This window comes from Parambassis ranga, unplaced genomic scaffold (assembly GCF_900634625.1).
Source record: "Parambassis ranga unplaced genomic scaffold, fParRan2.1 scaffold_22_arrow_ctg1, whole genome shotgun sequence".
NCBI classification, from domain to species: Eukaryota; Metazoa; Chordata; class Actinopteri; family Ambassidae; genus Parambassis; species Parambassis ranga.
The window spans coordinates 1,157,613-1,176,057 of NW_021144778.1; the positions used below are offsets into that span (position 1 = coordinate 1,157,613).

At 43.0% G+C, this 18,445-nt stretch overlaps 3 non-coding genes across 3 annotated transcripts; 1 reads left to right on the forward strand and 2 right to left on the reverse strand.

Annotated features, from left to right (window-relative positions):
- Nucleotides 1-5,400: 5,400 nt before the first annotated feature.
- trnaq-uug (transfer RNA glutamine (anticodon UUG)) lies at nt 5,401-5,472 on the forward strand. Its single transcript has one exon. It is a non-coding gene; the product is annotated as a tRNA-Gln (tRNA).
- Nucleotides 5,473-7,157: 1,685 nt separating this feature from the next.
- trnar-ucu (transfer RNA arginine (anticodon UCU)) lies at nt 7,158-7,249 on the reverse strand. The gene is given in 2 exon segments: nt 7,158-7,193; nt 7,213-7,249. It is a non-coding gene; the product is annotated as a tRNA-Arg (tRNA).
- A 9,063-nt stretch (nt 7,250-16,312) lies between these two features.
- trnar-ucg (transfer RNA arginine (anticodon UCG)) lies at nt 16,313-16,385 on the reverse strand. The gene has a single exon. It is a non-coding gene; the product is annotated as a tRNA-Arg (tRNA).
- Nucleotides 16,386-18,445: the final 2,060 nt, after the last annotated feature.

An 18,445-nucleotide genomic window follows, 5' to 3' on the forward strand; every position in this document is an offset into this window, starting at 1 on the left:
AAAGCAAAAACTGGCATGACACAATATATAAAGGACAAGCCAACTAAATGGGGGATGAAACTTTTTGTATTGGCTGAGTCAATCAGTGGCTACACCATCAGGTTCAGCATTTAAGGTGGGTACATTTTTTGTCCCGAGGTACAAATCTGTACGTTTTTTTAAGGATCTCCTGAGGGTTAAACACATTAACACCTACAGACACACACATATTCTATATAAATAACATTAAACACATTAACACCTACACACATATTCTATATAAATAACACATAGCTATACATACATATACACACACAGTACATATACACACAACTCTGTCTACCTTCTTCACAGGACAATGCCGCGGAAGGGGAAGAGGTCCCAGGTCCAAAAGGTGCGCTGGAGGCGGCTGGACCTGGCAGATCCTGGACCACCAGAGGTCGCAGCCAGAGACTCTCCTGCTGCACAGGTAAATGTTCTTATGTCAGTGTCCCTATTTAAAGTCAATAAGTAATTAATGCTTCTTCTGTTGTAATATGTTATGATATGCCAATGCTCACTCAGGTGGTCTTTCAGTAGTCGTAAAGTTGAAATGCTCTGCTCTCAGACGGCCCTGACGCCTCCACCACCAAGAACTCCTCTGCAGCGGAGAAATGCGCGAGCATGCAGAGACAGAAACGACACGCCGAGCAGAACTGAGGCTGCCACTCCTAAAAAAAATTCTAACTAAATATCAGAGAAATACTGACGGGCAATTAATAAAAATAAAACGCACAGGACAAGCCTCAGTAAATAAGTGCGTGTGAGAAAAATGTGCGGGCCGCACTAACACTAAACTTTGATGTCAAGTGGGGGGCCACAAAATATCGGCCCGCGCGCTACTTTGAGACCCCTGATCTACTGGCTTGGGTGTGGTGGTCTCAGGTGGAGTAATTTCCTCCCCTTCTCCAGGTCCCTACGAGGAAGAGCAGTTCCAGAGGTCCTCCTCATCCACTGTGGCGGGTCTCAATTGTCAGGCTTGTTGCAGCGATGAAGGAGGACCTGCACCGCCTCCACCTGCAGCATCCAGCTATGAAAATCATCTTCCCTGGGCTCACTCAGAGGTGCAGGTGGAGGGGTGTTGCCAATCCTGGTAACATAGACAAGGCCCGCAGGTTCGTGAACAGTGTTATGGCTGCATATGTCTGTTCTGTTGGTGCACACTTTGTGCATCGCACTGACGTAAAGTATGACTCCTGGGCTGTTTTTGCGAGATGGCGTTCATTTAACCGATAGGGGACATGACATTTTTTTAAAGAGTTTGGCCACGGCCATTAAAGCCCAACTTCAACAGCAGGAAGTGTTCTGTCTGCCAGTTTGCCTGCAGTTTAACTTGAGTCAAAGGACTTTCAGGCCTCAAAACAGTCCACAGTGTCATATTTTAGCCATAACACATTCATTTCTGTTTACCAGTTGTGCTCTTCCTCACTCCCACACTCTCTCCCATTCCCTCTGTCCTTCTCTCATACAACGCTAGCCATAACACTCATATATGCATACACTGTTTTTGTTCATTGTTATATGTTAGGTGTGGTGGCTGCGTGTTCTTATGTATGTGTTCAGGATGTTTTAGGTGGACATGGCAAATGCAGAGGAAAGACAGGAGAACCCCGATCTGGCCTTAGACAGCTGGTTGGAGCCTGCATAAACGGGGCACGGCCGGTTGAATGAGGTCCGACAGATCAGGCTTTTCTCCCGTCGACACCTGTTGTGTTCAGGTCTGGGGCTACTTGGTTTTGTTCATTGCTGTGTTCCATATGTTCAGATGTGTTCTCATGTATTTTATGTGCTGCGCTAACCCAGTTTTCAGAATGTTCAAGATGTTTTAGGTTTCTGGGTGTTCTGGGAGAGTGAGACAAAGAGAGAAGAAAGTGAGGTAAATGTGAAGTTATTTTATGTTTGTGTATTATTAGACAATGCTGTTCCTTGTACTCGTTAACTTGAATCCAGTTTTGATGTTGTATTCAGTCCCAGAGGAGGCTTCTCAGATGGATCGTCACAGTTTGTTAAAGGGGAAAAAACATAAAGATAAGTATTTTATATTAAAAGTTATTCACCAGATCACTTACACAGAACTGTGCACTGATGCAATTGTTTGTTTTGTCTTTGCTGAACAGGAAGCTGAGCAAAGGATACCAGGGACCCAGGCAGCTACACTGTGGAGCAGGAATACCAGCTGGACTTCCTCTTTGGTTCAGGTACATGTGTAAATGTGACAGGAGGTTGTTTCATGCTCAAAATGTATACACAGTAACATTTATTTTCATGTTGACATACTTGTTTATAGGATATGAGAAGTCCCTGAAGTTTGATCCAGGCCTCGGAGACCTCATCAGCAGCTGTTGCTCATAAACAGCCAGTAAGTTTGCAGACTGTCATGGCAGTTGTGATAAATGTGAGACATTTTGTGCTGTTATAATACTGTGGTTAGTGATTTGTCTTTTTTGTGTGTCTTTCTAGAAAAACCTGAAGACCAACGAAACCTGAAGTTGGCATGTTTCCTTTACACTGTTCATCAAAACAAGGAGACGGTCTGACAGCAAGACCACACTGAAGGAGCCAGTGAACCACTGCAGAATCAACAGAGGCAGCATGACAGCGAGACCTGAGGTAACATGTCTGCTGGATCACTGGCATACATCAGGTATAGATTTCATTACAGGATGAGATTTATTTGGTAGCAGCACAGAAACACAGGGATGGCTCAGGCAGCACATAGGTTGGATGCAGTCAGGTGTAAAGTTGGTCTATGTTTCAAATACAGGCTTTGTGCTGTTTTTATATGGAGTCTGCATGTTGGCGTGTTTCACCATGTTTTCCTTATAGGAAACAGTGGTAACATTGGCAGCAGTGTTAGACCCAGGCAGTCTGACAGCCTTTATACATAATCTTCATAACAACTGTAAATAACTCATAAGAACTTGTACTGCATCATATTTAATCACCATGTCCATCTCTGTGACCTTTCTTGACCTGATGGCAGCTAGAGCTGCAAAGGGAAACAGCCACATGAGACCAGCAGTCTGTACAATGTTAACATGCAGGATGAATGCTGAAATCGTCGCTGTACTAAACAGACATACCTTACATGTGTGAGACATTCTGAGAGGGAGAGCTTCTGTTCTACAGCCTACTCCACAACTGAGGCTAGCTAGGTACGATACTGACGAGTGTTGGCCTCATTTAGCTGGTCAGAAAAATAACAGAATGTAACTTACAGCGACAGATTCACAGTAGATGTCCTCAATAATCTTAATCCACTGTAATAGAATACAAGGACCTTATTCATCACACAGTACATAACTTCCTCACAGTATTTCATTGTTTACTGTAATTTTCCACAACAAATGTGGAACAGCTCCAGAATGAACACTTTATAAACAATCTGAAATCTTCACTGACACTGATGTGGACAGACTGAGAGTGTCTCTACCTGTGCTAGAGCACTGACAAAATGCCAAAGTGATCAAACATCAGGCAGAAAGGATGAGAGCAGAGAACTGGTCTGTGGTCAGAAGAACCTGACCTGCAGAACCTCTCCTTTATAGGGGCTGTCTTGATCACTGCCTCTCATTTCCACCTGTTGTCTGTTCCATTTGCACAACAGCAGCTGAAACTGATTCACAATCAGTGTTGATCCTAACACTGACAGTTTGTCAGTGAGGGTGTCAGTGTCAGACACACTCTCTGTCTCCCAACAACCACACCTGCACATAAAAGCCTGGACTGAGATATAACTGACTGAGGCATGAAGAAGACTTTAAAACCCTCTGGAGTCATGTGTATAATGGTCCGTTTTTGACTACTTTTCATTTTTTCTTTATATTTCAGCTTAAAAATGGATCACCTTGCTTTGTTTAGTGTCATTCTTTTCAGTACAACCCCACAAGTGTGACTATGGTGTTATTTTTTCATTTTGACATACTGTGTTAACACACTGGACCTAAAATCACACAAAAAATATAAAATCCGAGTGGGAAAAAGTTAGATTTTTTACTGTGCAAACCACAAACATGTTTAACAAACCATTTTTATAACTTAGAATGCTTATGCAAATTGTAAATGTCAAAAAATATGTACAGATGTAGCAAAAAACACAATTATTTACAACTATTTACCCTTGAATGCAGAAATGCCTTATGGCGTTTTTTGTACAGCTATTTACAAGTATTATATACAGTTCAGGTGGCACACACATTATTTGTGCCACTTGAAAAAGCAGTTCCTGTCCACCACAACACAGAGGGGCACATCACAGCCTGACACTTCCAGGGTGTGTCACTCCTCTCTTTGTCCACCCGGAGGCAAAGTCTGCATTTTAGCCTTCCTGCTTTTTGGCCAGGATCTGTATAACCGAAGCAAGGCGTCTGGACTTGTAGAGTTTTGTAGAGTTGCTTGGATGAGCAGCGAAACGTCTTCAGCGAAACGTCTTCTAGAAAACTCTACAAGTCCAGACGCCTTGCTTCAACCTTCTCTATCGTTTTCCTAATTGTAATTGAAACTTTTTGTTGTTCTTGTTCTAGTTGTCATGCTCCTCTTTCACTTCTTTTGTCTGTTTTTTCTCCACTATCTCCAGGTGACATCAGAGGCCATAAAGCATCACCTGAAGGAGGCAGAGGGGGACTCCTTCCTTGTGTATCTTGGGGAGTCCATACAGGCGTGGAGTGGCTTCCCCAGGATACAGTCGGAAGTAGAGCTTGCGGTTGATGATTTGGTCTCAGTTCTAGAATGATTGCTGCTGGGAGTTTGAGCAGACAGCTGTTTACAGGGTCTAAGTTGGAATAAAGATTAATCCTGTAAATGCAAACATCCAATCTACTGAAGTTCAAAGATGTGGGCTCGTCCGGGATTAGAACACAGGACCTGTGAGGAACTGGAACCACTTCTTCATCTGAACCATGGAGACGCCAATTTATAACACCTGAAACCACCTCCACTGTCTGCACACACAGGAAGTTCACCCTGAATCAATGCTCTCTGTTTCAGTTAACCTGTTTGCACAGAATTATTCTCTGTAACAACATGTAGAGCCCGGATAGTTCAGGCTAATTTTCATATCTGTCCAATGAGAGACAATTATCAGAGGAGAGGTTCTGCTTCTCAGGAGGGTCACACCCTAATACAAGACCACTTCCTGTTATGCAACAAATACACTTTATGATTCAATGTTGAGCTAATGCCACAGCCACAAAAAGACATTTCTCCCAGCTGCTAGACAGCAAGCCTTATCTAGACATGGAGGACAGTCTCCTCATGGAGGACAGTGATATGCAAAGTGTTCAGTCTTTGTTGACACAAAGAAATCTTTGCACGTATCTTTACCAATGTCAAACTGCTGAAAGTCGGCCGGGTAGAGGAGGAGAAGAAGACCCATGAGAAGCAGGTTCCATGGTGCAATGGTTAGCACTCTGGACTTTGACTCCAGCGATCTGAGTTCAAATCTCAGTGGAACCTTTAGTTTAGTTTGGACAGTAATACTGGTGTCCTTTCTACTTTCTCTAAAAATTCAGGGCTCATTTTGCAGATTTCCAGTCAGCATGTTGTAACTGAATAACTATCAGAGTGTATCAGAAGGAGAAGTTACATAAAGATAGAATTTAAATCTCTCTCCTAAATGACACCTTAATCTGGGATTAATAATGAGTATAAAAGTAGCTGAAGACATAATTTAGTATTATAACACATACCTCCTTTATAGGGCTGTCTTGATAACTGCCTCTCATTTCCACCTGTTGTCTGTTCCATTTGCACAACAGCAGCTGAAACTGATCCACAATCAGTGTTGATCCTAACTGGACAGGCTGGTTTCACACAAGTGTGACTGACTTTTTGGGGCAATATTATAACAAATACTTATGAGACATTATATAAAAAGAAAGGTCAGTGCATCATGACTTCAGCTCCATTCAAAGCTTTAGGAGGCTTCATGGCCTCCATCACTCCATAAGACTGTTCCATCTGTTCTGCATCTCTGATATGTGCTGGGACGTGGTGGCTTGGATGTTTCAGTGCAGCTCATCTAGTAATAATGAGTAACACATATATGAACATCAAGCTAATCATGTCATGCTAAACTGAGTCCTTGGAAGAGCAGAAGCTGTGAACAGACCTCATGGAGCAATGGTAGCACATCTGAGTCCAGATCAGAAGGTTGCATGTTCAAATCATGTCAGGGTCACTGGTTTTATGTAATTTAGTCCTCTTTCTGTTCACACCAGGTCCACTAGAGCTCTCAGACTCCTCCACTGCACTGAAGTCTGGGTAGTTTTCACTTGAAGCAGAATGTCGGCTTTCTCCTGTGTTTTCTGGTTAAATTACTGCACATTCAGGGAAAATAGAGTTAGAGTTAAATAGAGCAAAAAATCCTGAGTCATCGATCTGCATTCGTTTAGAGGGCCGAAAGGGAGCAAGTGTGAAAACACCCTACATTTGAATCTTATGTGGGACCAACACTCCCCCGAGTAGCTTCTTCAGTTCTGCAGTGACAATGTTCTTCCTCAGCCAGTTGTTGTCTTTGTCTTGTTGTCTGTGGGTCTTTGATGACAGCCCAGCTGGGATAGCCACAGGTTTGCAGGGCCTTCCTGATGTGATGTTGCTCCTTCTTCTTCTCCTCTGAGCTGGTCGGTACAGTTTGAGCTCTGTGCTGCAGCCATTGCGACAGCCATCGCACCTCAGAGTGATCCAGCAGTGCCTCATGTTCAGCAGCATACAGTGAGCAGCTTTAATCTCTGGATTGACAGACTTTATCTATGCAATAACTTGCAGAACAGGGAGTCTTCCAAAATATCTCCTTTCCAGGGATAGCACACCAAAACTATCAACTGAGCAGCACTGGAGATGCTCTGCTCTGTCGATTCATCCACCTGAAAGGAACATTTCTTACATGATCGCAGTCTATCCAGCAGCTGTGCCTGAATGTCAGCTGAGAGATCTTCTGTTCTCCTTTTCAGTTTATTAGCTGCCTCTGTGCCAAGCAAAATCTCACACCAGTCAGATCTCTGTCCACCTGTACAGTCACAAAGCCGGGGGCAGCGACGCTGTTTTCCAGGATGTCTGAGTGCAGTCCTTTTTTTCTAGCTCTCAGGATGGGAGCTGTATCCACCCTGAAGGAAGGCGCCACAGGAAGTTAAAAGGCACTTTGACTCTGGTGGGACTTGAACCCACAACCTTTGAATCACTTCTCCTTTGTTTAACTAGAAGTCCAATGCGCTATCCATTGTGCCACAGAGCCACAAAGAAGTCTATTTTTTGTCCTAGAATGAAAGGCAGAAATCCGGAATAAGCAGCAGCATTCCAGAATAGTCATCAGTATTCCGGAATTATACGTAGAATTCAGGAGTAACAGTCAGTATTCTGGCAAGTCAGCAGTCCAGAAGGGAAGCTAACATCAGCAGTGGCTCAGTGGTAAAGCAGGGTTGTGTGTCCTTTACCCACATTGCCTCCAGTGCTGGTCATTGTATGACACTGCTTGGCAGCAGCTTTAAGCAATTTCCCTTCTGGGATTATTAAAGTATTTTTTTAAAAAGTCAGCATAACAGAGGTTACAGCATCACTGAGTTTCCCCTCAGGGAAGCTGCTTTTTTTTACTGCCACCCCTGGATATATGCAGTCCAGTGCAGTGCGGCATGCTCTGTTCTGTACAATGGAGAAACCAAACAACTACTCCAAACACTGGCCTTCAATGTTTGTCAAAGTTTGTCTTCAAACAAGATGCTTATGTTTAAGGCAAAAGCTGTGACAGAAACAAGTTCTTCTTCAAAGATACACAACTCCAACATCTTTGTGAAGTTTGTGGACAACACAACTGTGGTGGGTCTCATCTCCGGTGGAGATGAAACAAACTACAGGAATGAGGTGCACCTTCTGGCCGAGTGGTGCAGAGACCACAACCTCTCCCTGAATGTGGAGAAGACAAAGGAGATGGTTGTGGACTACAGGAGAGCACACAGTCAGCACACCCCTCTGACCATCGACGGGGTTCTTGGGTGTGCACATCACTGAGGACCTCTCCTGGACTAACAACACTGCATTCCTGACCAAGAAGGCACAGCAGCGCCTCTACTTCCTCCGCAAGCTCAAAAGAGCCAGAGCCCCTCCCTCCATCCTGTGCACCTTCTACAGAGGGGCTGTTGAGAGCATCCTGTCCAGCTGCATCACTGTGGTACAGAGCCTGCACCGCCACCTGCAGGAAGACGCTTCATCGCATAGTGAGAGCAGCTGAGAGGATCACCCTCTCCCCTCCCTCCAAGAACTCTACGACAGCTGTCTCACCCGAAAGGCCCTCCGCATCACAGGAGACCCCACCCACCCTTCACACCGCTTCTTTAGTCTGCTGCCATCAGGAAAGAGACTGCGCAGGCGGGGCCAGGACCAGCAGACTGAGGGACAGCTTCATCCACCAGGCTGTCAGGAAGCTGAACTCTCTCCCTGCTGTGCCCCACTCTCTCCCCCTTCCCTCTACAAAAGTTTTTTTTTACCAGGCTGTAAACATGTTCATTTCTGCTGTGAAGTTGGACATTTTAACATGGGAGTCTATGGGTAATAACACACGTGAATTACAATTTTTCACACATGTCGTAAACATTCCAATTTAAGACTAGTGGTTAAGACCTTCAAAACTCAGTGTGTAACATTGTTGGTAAAAACTGTTTGATTTGGCATGTTTGTAGAGAAGATTGAAGCAAGGCGTCTGGACTTGTAGAGTTTTCCTGAAGAGGTTTCACTGCTCATCCAAGCAGCTTCATCAGTTGTTGATCTGTTGGTGGGGAAACATGGTTTATATGTGGTTGCAGACCTCAGTGGGTGGTCTGGATAAAACTCACAAACAATAGCACTAAATGTTTCCATAGTTACCTGTGATGATCTGGCTGCCTGTGCCAGGTGTGTCTAATGACTGGCTAACGACTATGAGACTGCTGGTAGACAGCCCATTGTTCTTGCTGTTAGCATGTGACTTGGAGTGAAACTTCCTGGGAATGGATGAAATAACTGCTTTGTATGTGGTAAAAAGATGAGGCCACCACCTCGAGAAGGTTTTACCAGCTTAACATAGATGGCTTCCTTGACTTCCTCTCTGTCTAAAATGTGAACATTGTTGTCCTCAAAGGAGTGTCCTTTGTCTTTGAGGTGGAGGTGAACAGCTGAGTCTTGTCCTGAGGAGGTGGCTCTCCTGTGCTGAGCCATTCTCCTGTGGAGTGGTTGTTTAGTTTCTCCAATGTACAGATCAGAGCATTCCTCACTGCACTGGACTGCATATATGATATTGCTGTGTTTCTCCCTGGGAGTTTTATCCTTTGGGTGTACCAGTTTCTGTCTCAGGATTGTCCTCCAGCGGAGACTGCAACCTTAACACAGCGCCTAGGACGAAAAGCAGACTTGCAGAATGAAAGGCAGCATTTCGGAATGAAAAGCATTCCAGAATGAAATTCAAATTTCCGGAATGAAAGGCAGTAATCCAGAATAAGTGGCAGCATTCCAGAATAGACATCAACATTCCGGAATGACAGGCAGAATTCCCGATTAACACTCTGTATAGTGGAACAGAAGTCAGCAAGACATCATTCTGGAATGAAAAGCATCCCAGAATGGAAGAAAGCATTCCCAAATGAAAGGCAGAAATCTAGAATGAGAGCATCCTGGAATAGACATCCATCCACCCACTCCAGAATGATAGGCAGGATTCCGGAATGGTAGACAAAAGTCTTGGAATAAACCCCTAACCTGACAGCAGCCTGTGATGTCATGGAAGCGTGCGTTCCAAAATGGAAGGCAACATTCCAGGACAAAAGTCAGCATAACAGAATGAAAAGATTTGCGGAATGAAAGACACCATTCCAGAATGAAAAGCAGTCCATAATGAAAGACAAAATTTTGGAATGAAATGCAGAAATCCAGAATAAACAGTAGCATTCCAATATAGACATCAGTATTCCGGAATGATAGGCAGAATTCCCGAATAACATCATAACATCATTTAATCAATAGGGCTCGACCGATTAGCTCGATCCCCATACGGCCAATCTGTGTTTTCATTGTTGAAGCGTGGACATGCCTGTTTCACTTACTGTGTGCTGGTTGGTACATTGGACTCAAGGATTGGTTTTTGAAGACACTCCTCCAAGTGGTGTCTTCAGTTCTGCTACTATTCTGGTTGGGAATCTGAGTTTTATGTGTTCAGGATCTCTGTGGGTGGATCTTGCAGGAAATCAGACTTTTAATCTGAGGGCCCAGGGTTCAAGTCCCTGTTCAGGAGCAACACTATATATTCCTAACCAGAAATCTTTGTACATATCTTTACCAATGTCAAACTAAGAAAAACATGTGCTTTGTGTTGTTCTTCCACCAACTGAAACATGAAAAGCAAGAAGTCACATGTGGCTCGTTGGTCTAGGGCAGACCTGGGCAAAGTACGGCCCGCGGGCCACATCCGGCCCGCTTGCGTCTTAATAATAATAATCTCTAAGGTTTCAGTAGGGCTCTTGCACCATTCGGTGCTCGGGCCCTAATTATAGTGCAAAGTCTCCTTATCAATACGTGTGTGGAGAGGAAAGCAAAAGATCAGCTGGCTCTGTGACTTTCTCGGGAGAAAACAAACAAAAAAACTCGACAAAAGTGATAATACTGAAGCAGCCTGGAGGTAGATGTCAGTTAAGAGGGCTGTGACATGGAGCGGATTGTCCCACGGATAGCATCAGGTGTTGCCAGCTCTTCTTGGTAACTCTGCTGTCTAACTAAATACATTTGGGACCCATTCCTAAAAGCGCTGCCTCTAACCCCACCCAGTTTTTTTTAGTGCGTTTCATCTTCTGATCCAGCGGCCTCCCTTCTTGCGTTTTCCCCCCTTTTCGGATGTGGTCTTCACGACGGGGTCTAGGACGCCGATGCACATTCAAACTTTGTACTTAATAAATATTTCTCATTCAGTTCGCTGAGTCTCTCATGATTGAACTGTTACTGAGATCCATCCTGTCCAACAGACAGGCAGCAGCTCAGAGGACAGATGCTCCACAGACAGGTGCAGCTTCCTGACAGCTTCCACTTGTGTGTGTGTGGCTACAACCAACCTGAAGACATAGATGACATAGATAAATGGTCAAATATGCACTGTGTGTTCAATATAGGGAGAGGAACTTCTCCATTTTTCTGTTATGTTCACGTAAATTTCAGAGGGAAATACTGTTACTCTACCCAATATTTGTACAACTTTAAAGTTACTTTTAAGCGTAAGTTAAAACAAATATTAAAAGATCAGGTTACACTAGTGGGTCAGTCTCTGAGCAGTGTGTAATATGAGTTGTTATATCCCCTAAAATAGTAATCTTTCCCTCTTAATTTATCACATTTCATTCATATTCAGCATCCTTTTGTAGCACATATATCTTCACACACTGCCACTGTACACACTTACAGTTAAAAAAAAGCTGGAACTTTATTCATAAATAAGTTTTTAATGTCTTTTCACATAAGGCACTTCCTCATGTTACTCAGACTTTTCCTAGTAGCTCATCTACAGGGAAATGAAACAGCGCCATCTCAAGTCCAACAGGAGTAGTAAGAGTAAAATAAAAATAAAACAGGTTAGAAATTCTAAACGTTAATAAACATTCAAGTAAAATCCAGGCAAGTGAAGACTGATAGTCATATATAATACAACTAAAACTGTGTGCAGTAAAATCTTGTCTACTATAAATCCAATATGGGTATAACTACAAGACAGTGCGTTAGATTGTCTGATCTCAGAGGGAGGAGTTGTACAGTTTGATGGCCACAGAAAGGAATGACCTCCAGTGGCACTCAGTGGTGCATTTAGGAGGGATCAGTCTGGCTACTGAAAGTACTCCTGTTCCTCAGCAGCACGTGGTTCAGGAGTACTTTCAGTGCCAGACTGATCCCTCCTAAATGCAAATATATATAATAATGTTACCTCCATTAAAGTGCTGATGCTTAATGACATCCTGTCTATTTACCTGCAAACAATATATATCTTAAAGAGGAGTCTTCACAGTGCAAAATGTTTGAGTTTGGCTCACGTCCTATGAAGTGGCCGTTTCACCACAACCGGCCACGTAGTAAGCGTAGGTGAGACTTTCTGATGCGTGTCCAGCTGAAGTGACTACAAAGTCCTGCAGGTCCGAGAACAACGTTTATTTTAATTCAACATTCCAGAGAATGAACCCAATCCACTATTGGGTTTATGTGATGCAGACAGGAGGAAGGCCACTGTCGTCACCTCCAGCGTCTCTCACCCACCCTCTTTCCTCACCAGCTTTTTGACCAATCTGTCTGTCAGGACTGACAGGTAACTGCAGCGGCACCACAGGGGTAATGGTTGCATCTTCATCCTCCTCAGTGGTGCAGACAGGAGCGGGGCCACTTTTTTCCCTGTCGTCACCTCCAGCGTCTCTCACCCACCCTCTTTCCTCACCAGCTTTTTGACCAATCTGTCTGTCAGGACTGACAGGTAACTGCAGCGGCACCACAGGGGTAATGGTTGCATCTTCATCCTCCTCAGTGGTGCAGACAGGAGCGGGGCCACGAATACGCGCAGACTTGGCTCTTAAACGTGTTTTGAGCGTATCTTCCTTTGACTGAAATATCAAGCATGTGAGAGAGAAGACATTAGAAGAAGGTGGTTAGTACACACACACACACACACTACCTTGCGTCTCTCATCAGCGAGCCTCATCTTCTCATCAATCTTTTCTCTGGTGCAGGGAGCTTTTTTGCCCCTCAGAGACTTAAGTCTGGCAGGGTACCTTCGCCGGAACCCTTCACTGTCATCCAGCTGACACACACACACACAATGTTACATATTTTATCATAGCATATTGATATTGTGAATGAAGCATGCTAACCAGGTGCCCACCATGATGCTGTAGGCCTCTCCTGCGCCACTGCCGGCCTCTCTCTGCCCTTCTATGATGATTCCCTGCTGCATCAGTTCCTCCAGGATCTCTCTGGCCTTTGGACGGTTCTGTTCTGTGCCATTTTGCAGCAGCTGACCTGGAGCAGCAGACAGAACATAAACACATTTTAAGACACATGTTTTCTCTCTCCAGCCTGTGTGGAGCACATCCTCACTGTGCTGTGTTTCTTTGTTTCCCTCACTTTCTGTGACGCTCACTGATGTTAGAGGAGGAAGGTTACTGGGCACTGTGTCGGGTAAGTTGGGGATCTCTGTGTTCTCCATCACCACCCCGCTGTCCGCAGTGCCCTTCGACACAGCAGAGTCCCTACGACCGCTGAGTTTACTTTTAGTTTCCTCCTGGCAGCACACACACACACACACATTATCACAATTTGACAGCATCCTGAATCCCAGACGTGACGTTGTCATGGTGACATCATCATTGTGTTGACATATTGTCATGAATACAGTAACTCAGCAACAACAATGATACACTACAAAGAGATTGAAGTAAATTTTGCCAATTTTTGCTGGTGTAAATGTAGAACCAGAGAAACGCTTCACGCTTTCATTTCAGAGGACAGGTATAATTTATATTTAACTAAATCTAACACTAAATTCATTTGTAGTTTTTTTAATTCAGGTTAGTCTACAAACATTTTAAGGTTTATTATTATGTCAATGCCCGTTTTATTTATATATCACATTTATAAGGGCATTGCCCACCAAAGTGCTTAACATTAAAATACATGAAATAAACTCAAACTAATAAAATACATAAAAGAGACAAACTGCAGTAAAATACAATAAAACAAAGATACAATCATGAAGCATAAAATCCCCAAGAGCTGCCAATACTCAGGCAAAGGCCAAGATTATTAAGTATTAAATTGTTTCATTCAACTTATCCTTTTGTTAGTGACATGTTTTAAAACATAAATATTAGCACTATGATGTGATCATTTTAAGGGCCATTTATTCACATTTATGTTCCATCCTGTAATTTGATTGACTGATTTTATTGATAGTGTTGTATGAGTTCGCAGAAGTTTCTCACTTAGAGTTGCTAGTTTTGGTTAATAATGAATGAGAATCAGCAGCTAAATCATTGGTAGGATACAGTACGTAAATCTCTGTAACACGTCTCCACACACCGAGCCTACCTCCTGCACCTCCGCGGCTACCAGCGGCTCAACCGCCGTGTGCGTCGAGCTTAGGCATCCCATCTTCACCTCACAGCAGCGGTATGAAGTGAGCCCATAAAAAGTCCTCAAACATGCAGTTTAATCAGATTTCTTTCTTCGTGTCTGTTAACCGTGCAGCCCAGCATTCCCTCACTACTCGGACTGTTGTTTGTCTCCATGGACCCGCCGCGTTGCTAAGGGCGCCGTTGCCACAATAAATCTGACCCCGGTTAAAGAGGCGACACCCAAAAGAAGCTCATGGTGTCACTGAGGGCGCCACATGTCACACTAGTGGTCACATTGGTCCACCTTATCAGAGAGCCCTGCTTTTCTGTGTCCTGTCCCCCAGTCACAAAAACTGCTTTCCAATTTTAGTGCATTAAAAAAACCCTCCTAGCAGTAGGTGTCAAAGCTGCACCAGTGGCCTGTGCTAATGTAGGAGGGGGTGCAATCTGCAGATCTAAAACCAGACCTGCCAAATCATCAAATAATCGACTGAAGACAATCCGCCCAAAACTGCAGTGTAGTTCCTATAAACGGTGAGATCAGACTCTAGACCAATGAGCCATGTGTGACATCTCTTTTTTCATGTTTCAGTCAGTGGAAGAACAACACAATGTTCTTCTTAGTTTGACATTGGTAAAGTTATGAACAAAGATTTCTGGTTAGGAATATAAAGCCGCTGCATTGAAGTTCATGGCCCAGCTGAACCACTTCTCAAAGAAGCTTCTGTAAGTTTCCCAGAACAAAGGAGGAACTTCAATATTAATGAAAGATTCACATGTTTATGTGATGCTCAGGATCAACATGAGTGTTGTGTGTTTGTGTTTTTTAACCCTATAGGAGGGCAGCTTACACGTTCTGAAGACAGGAGCCCAGCGATGTGGGGGTTTCATCCAACTTAATTTGGTATATTGAAATGCAAAGGTTTATGTCCTGGAGGAATGTTATGCACCTTACTGTTTCTATTTCTGCTGCATTTATTGGATGGAAAAACTCAATTTAATTGAGTTCATCCAATGAGTATAGGTTAAACAAATGAGTGATATTTAATCACAATAAATATACAGCATTGCAGTGATTAATGTGATTAAATTTGTAATCATGTGACGGCACTAGTTCAAACGTTTGAGTTCAAAGAACAGATGACCTACCAGTGGATGTCATGGTCATGGTTTTCTGCAGAAAATCTTGTTCGTTTTCTAACATGGCAACCTTCTCCTTTAGAGTTTTGATTTCTGTCAACAGGCTCTTGTTCTGACTTTTGCAACCCTCACCTCTCATTAAAGCTGGTCTCCAATGATGTGTGTCTGGGTGCGTACACACTGCCCATAGTTACTGACGGAGCCACTGCGTCACACCCCAGCTGATACATGACCGCACCAGGACTGCTGCTATGACCCATGTTGGTTGTCAGCGTTCCTTCCATTCCATTACAGCAGCATGAAAACAAGGTCCTGAGCAGCATAACAATAGATAAAGTAGAAATAAAGACTATGGACAGAGCAACCATAAGACATGCAGATATACAGATGAGAAATGTACAGAGATGTATTATGTCCTGTTATGATATCATGAAAAACTCTGAGTATTACACTGTAGGTGAGGATGTTATTGCACTAAGAGAAAAAACACTGTACTGTTTCCCCATCAGTGTCACTGGGTGTAAACATGGTGATACAGTACAGAGGTTAGAGTACAGATGGACTGATGTTATACAGTCTGACCCCTGTCTGGACAAAAGTCTGTGGCTGAAGGAGACACCCAAGGTCCCCACTGTCTCATGTTTTTATTGTTTGTTATCATAATCAGCCACCATGTACAGGTGCATCTCCATAAATGAGAATATTGTGGAAAAGTTCAATATTATAAACTAATGATGTCACACTGTGATCAGATGATGAACTCAAAACACCTGCAAAGCAGACACAATCATGGGGAAGACTGCTGACTGGACAGATGTTGAATAAATAAAAAATAGTCAGCATGGTTATCCTCAGGAGCAATAATGGGAATATGACTCCCATCCATCACCCCTGCACACTGAGGGAACCCATCAAGACAGACAGTTATCAGGAGAGGAGGAGGGTCTCAGGTTCCGAGGGCGACTCCAAACTGGCGTAGTAGTGTAGTAGTAGACCCACTAAAGGTTGTGGATAAACCACAGATAGAAGTTGGCTCATTTCATACCTGTATAAAACCTCAACCACGAAGGGACTCGAACCCTCAATCTTCTGATCCGAAGTCAGACGCCTTATCCATTAGGCCACGTGGTCTAGGGTGTTTGTCATATAAACTTTTCTTTGTCAGAATATTATTCATAGTAAGAGTTTTTGTTGGTGCAGTAGCCAGCGCAAACACATAGACATATTCTGACTAACATGGGCACTGTAGATGTCTTTGTAAACAATAAATGGACAATATTTAACTTGTTTCACACATTGTTTCACACCTCACTATAGCGCCCCCCAGTGGCCAAACCACATGAAACTTGGTACACTAAGTCTTAGTACTAGCCTACATAAGTGAAATTTAGCAGCTATATGTTACAGTATGCATCAGTTATAGTACATTAAGTGCACATGGCCACGCCCACAAAAGTTTATTAGCCAATAGCAATGAAACGCTATTAGATATTCCAAAATACAAAAATCTTACACTATTTAAAGTTGTCCACTAATGTTTTGTCCAAAGTTTTTGACACTTTATATCTCACCACATGGTGGCGCTATGACTACAGTTTTAACTATATTTAAGTAAATACATCTTTTAAAATATGTTCAAAGTTTCAGCTGTATAGCATGGCTACTTTCTGAGTTGCACATTTTTAATTACTATGTTGTCAGATTGTCCCAAAGTCACACACACATTTAGACACTTTAGTTTTGAAAGCATGTTTGTAGCTTTAAAGCTGTAGGAGGAGCGTTCTGTCATCATTACGTTTTTTTCCTGTTTCTTTAAGTAGAATAACATTGATGTGATGCAGTCAGTTGGAGCAGTCTGGACAGGTTTGACTGAATGTTTTATAGCGTCCTCTGTAGTAAACAGGGACTGATCGCTGGGACACGAGTAGGAAAAGTTTGCTGTAATTCATGTTGTCATCTCTTCAAATTAAATGTACTGAATGTCGATCTATAGGAGCCAACTACCAAAGTCTTTATGCGGAGTGGATATGAGTGGATCATCTGAATTGATCTTAAACTACAGAACTGGTGAGTCTCATTACTGTTAGCTCAGCTGCTCATTCATTCCCATTGGGTAAGTTAGCCTAGCCGCTTCCATTGGTTTATATGGAGCGGTTAGCACAGGATATTAAGAATTAAGAAACCTTTATTAGTCCCACAATGGGGAAATTGCATTTTTGCAACAGCAGGTACAGACAGCAAAGGATAAGTTAAGAAAAGATATATATGATAAAATAAACTACCAATAAAATATAGAATAGAATCATCAACAGTTTACATATGAACAGTTATTGCACAGGTGAGTGGAGGGAGAAGTGGTCTGTAAGAAAACTGTACATAGTGCATCAGAAACTAAATAAATAATGTGTTGTACACTGTGGTGTGTGAATATTGCTCCTATCAGAAGTGGTTATTATACAGTCTGACAGCAGCAGGAAGGAAAGACCTTCTGTATCTCTCCTTCACACACCGAGGGTGGAGCAGTCTGCCACTGAAGCTGCTCTGCAGAGCTGACAGGGCGTCCTGCAGGACTCATTGTCCAGCATCAGAATCAGAATCAGAATCAGAATGACTTTATTTGTCCCCAAGGGGAAATTCTTTTTTGTTACAGACATTAGAAATTAAAGATACATTGAAATATATAATAAATATCTAAATACCTAGATAGCATTTAAATCCCTGAGTTGTATCTAAAGAACATATTCACTACTGTATAAAACCTTTCCATAGTAAAGAGCAGGACATGAATGTACCAGTATGAATGTACAGTGTCTGAGTGACACTTCTACTCTTATACTCTGTACTTAACTGCATTTAATGTACCTTGATACCTCTGGCACAGGAATTTCCTTCGGGATTAATAAAGTCTTATCTTGTCTTATCTTACAGTTCAGAGTTCAGTAGTTTGATTGAGACAGGCAGGAATGACTTCCTGTGTCTCAGTGGTGCATCATGGGAGTCAGTTTTGTCAGGACCCTCCTGTCACCCACCTCCTGCACTGAGTCCAGAAAAAAGCCAGGTCTCTCTGACTATCCTTAACTGTGCTACATTGAATCAATGTGAGAGGTCTGTAAAGTATTTCTGTCTGACCTTTAATGTTTGATCATGTTTGATATTGCTACACTAGCAGAATTGATATTATAATATAGCAA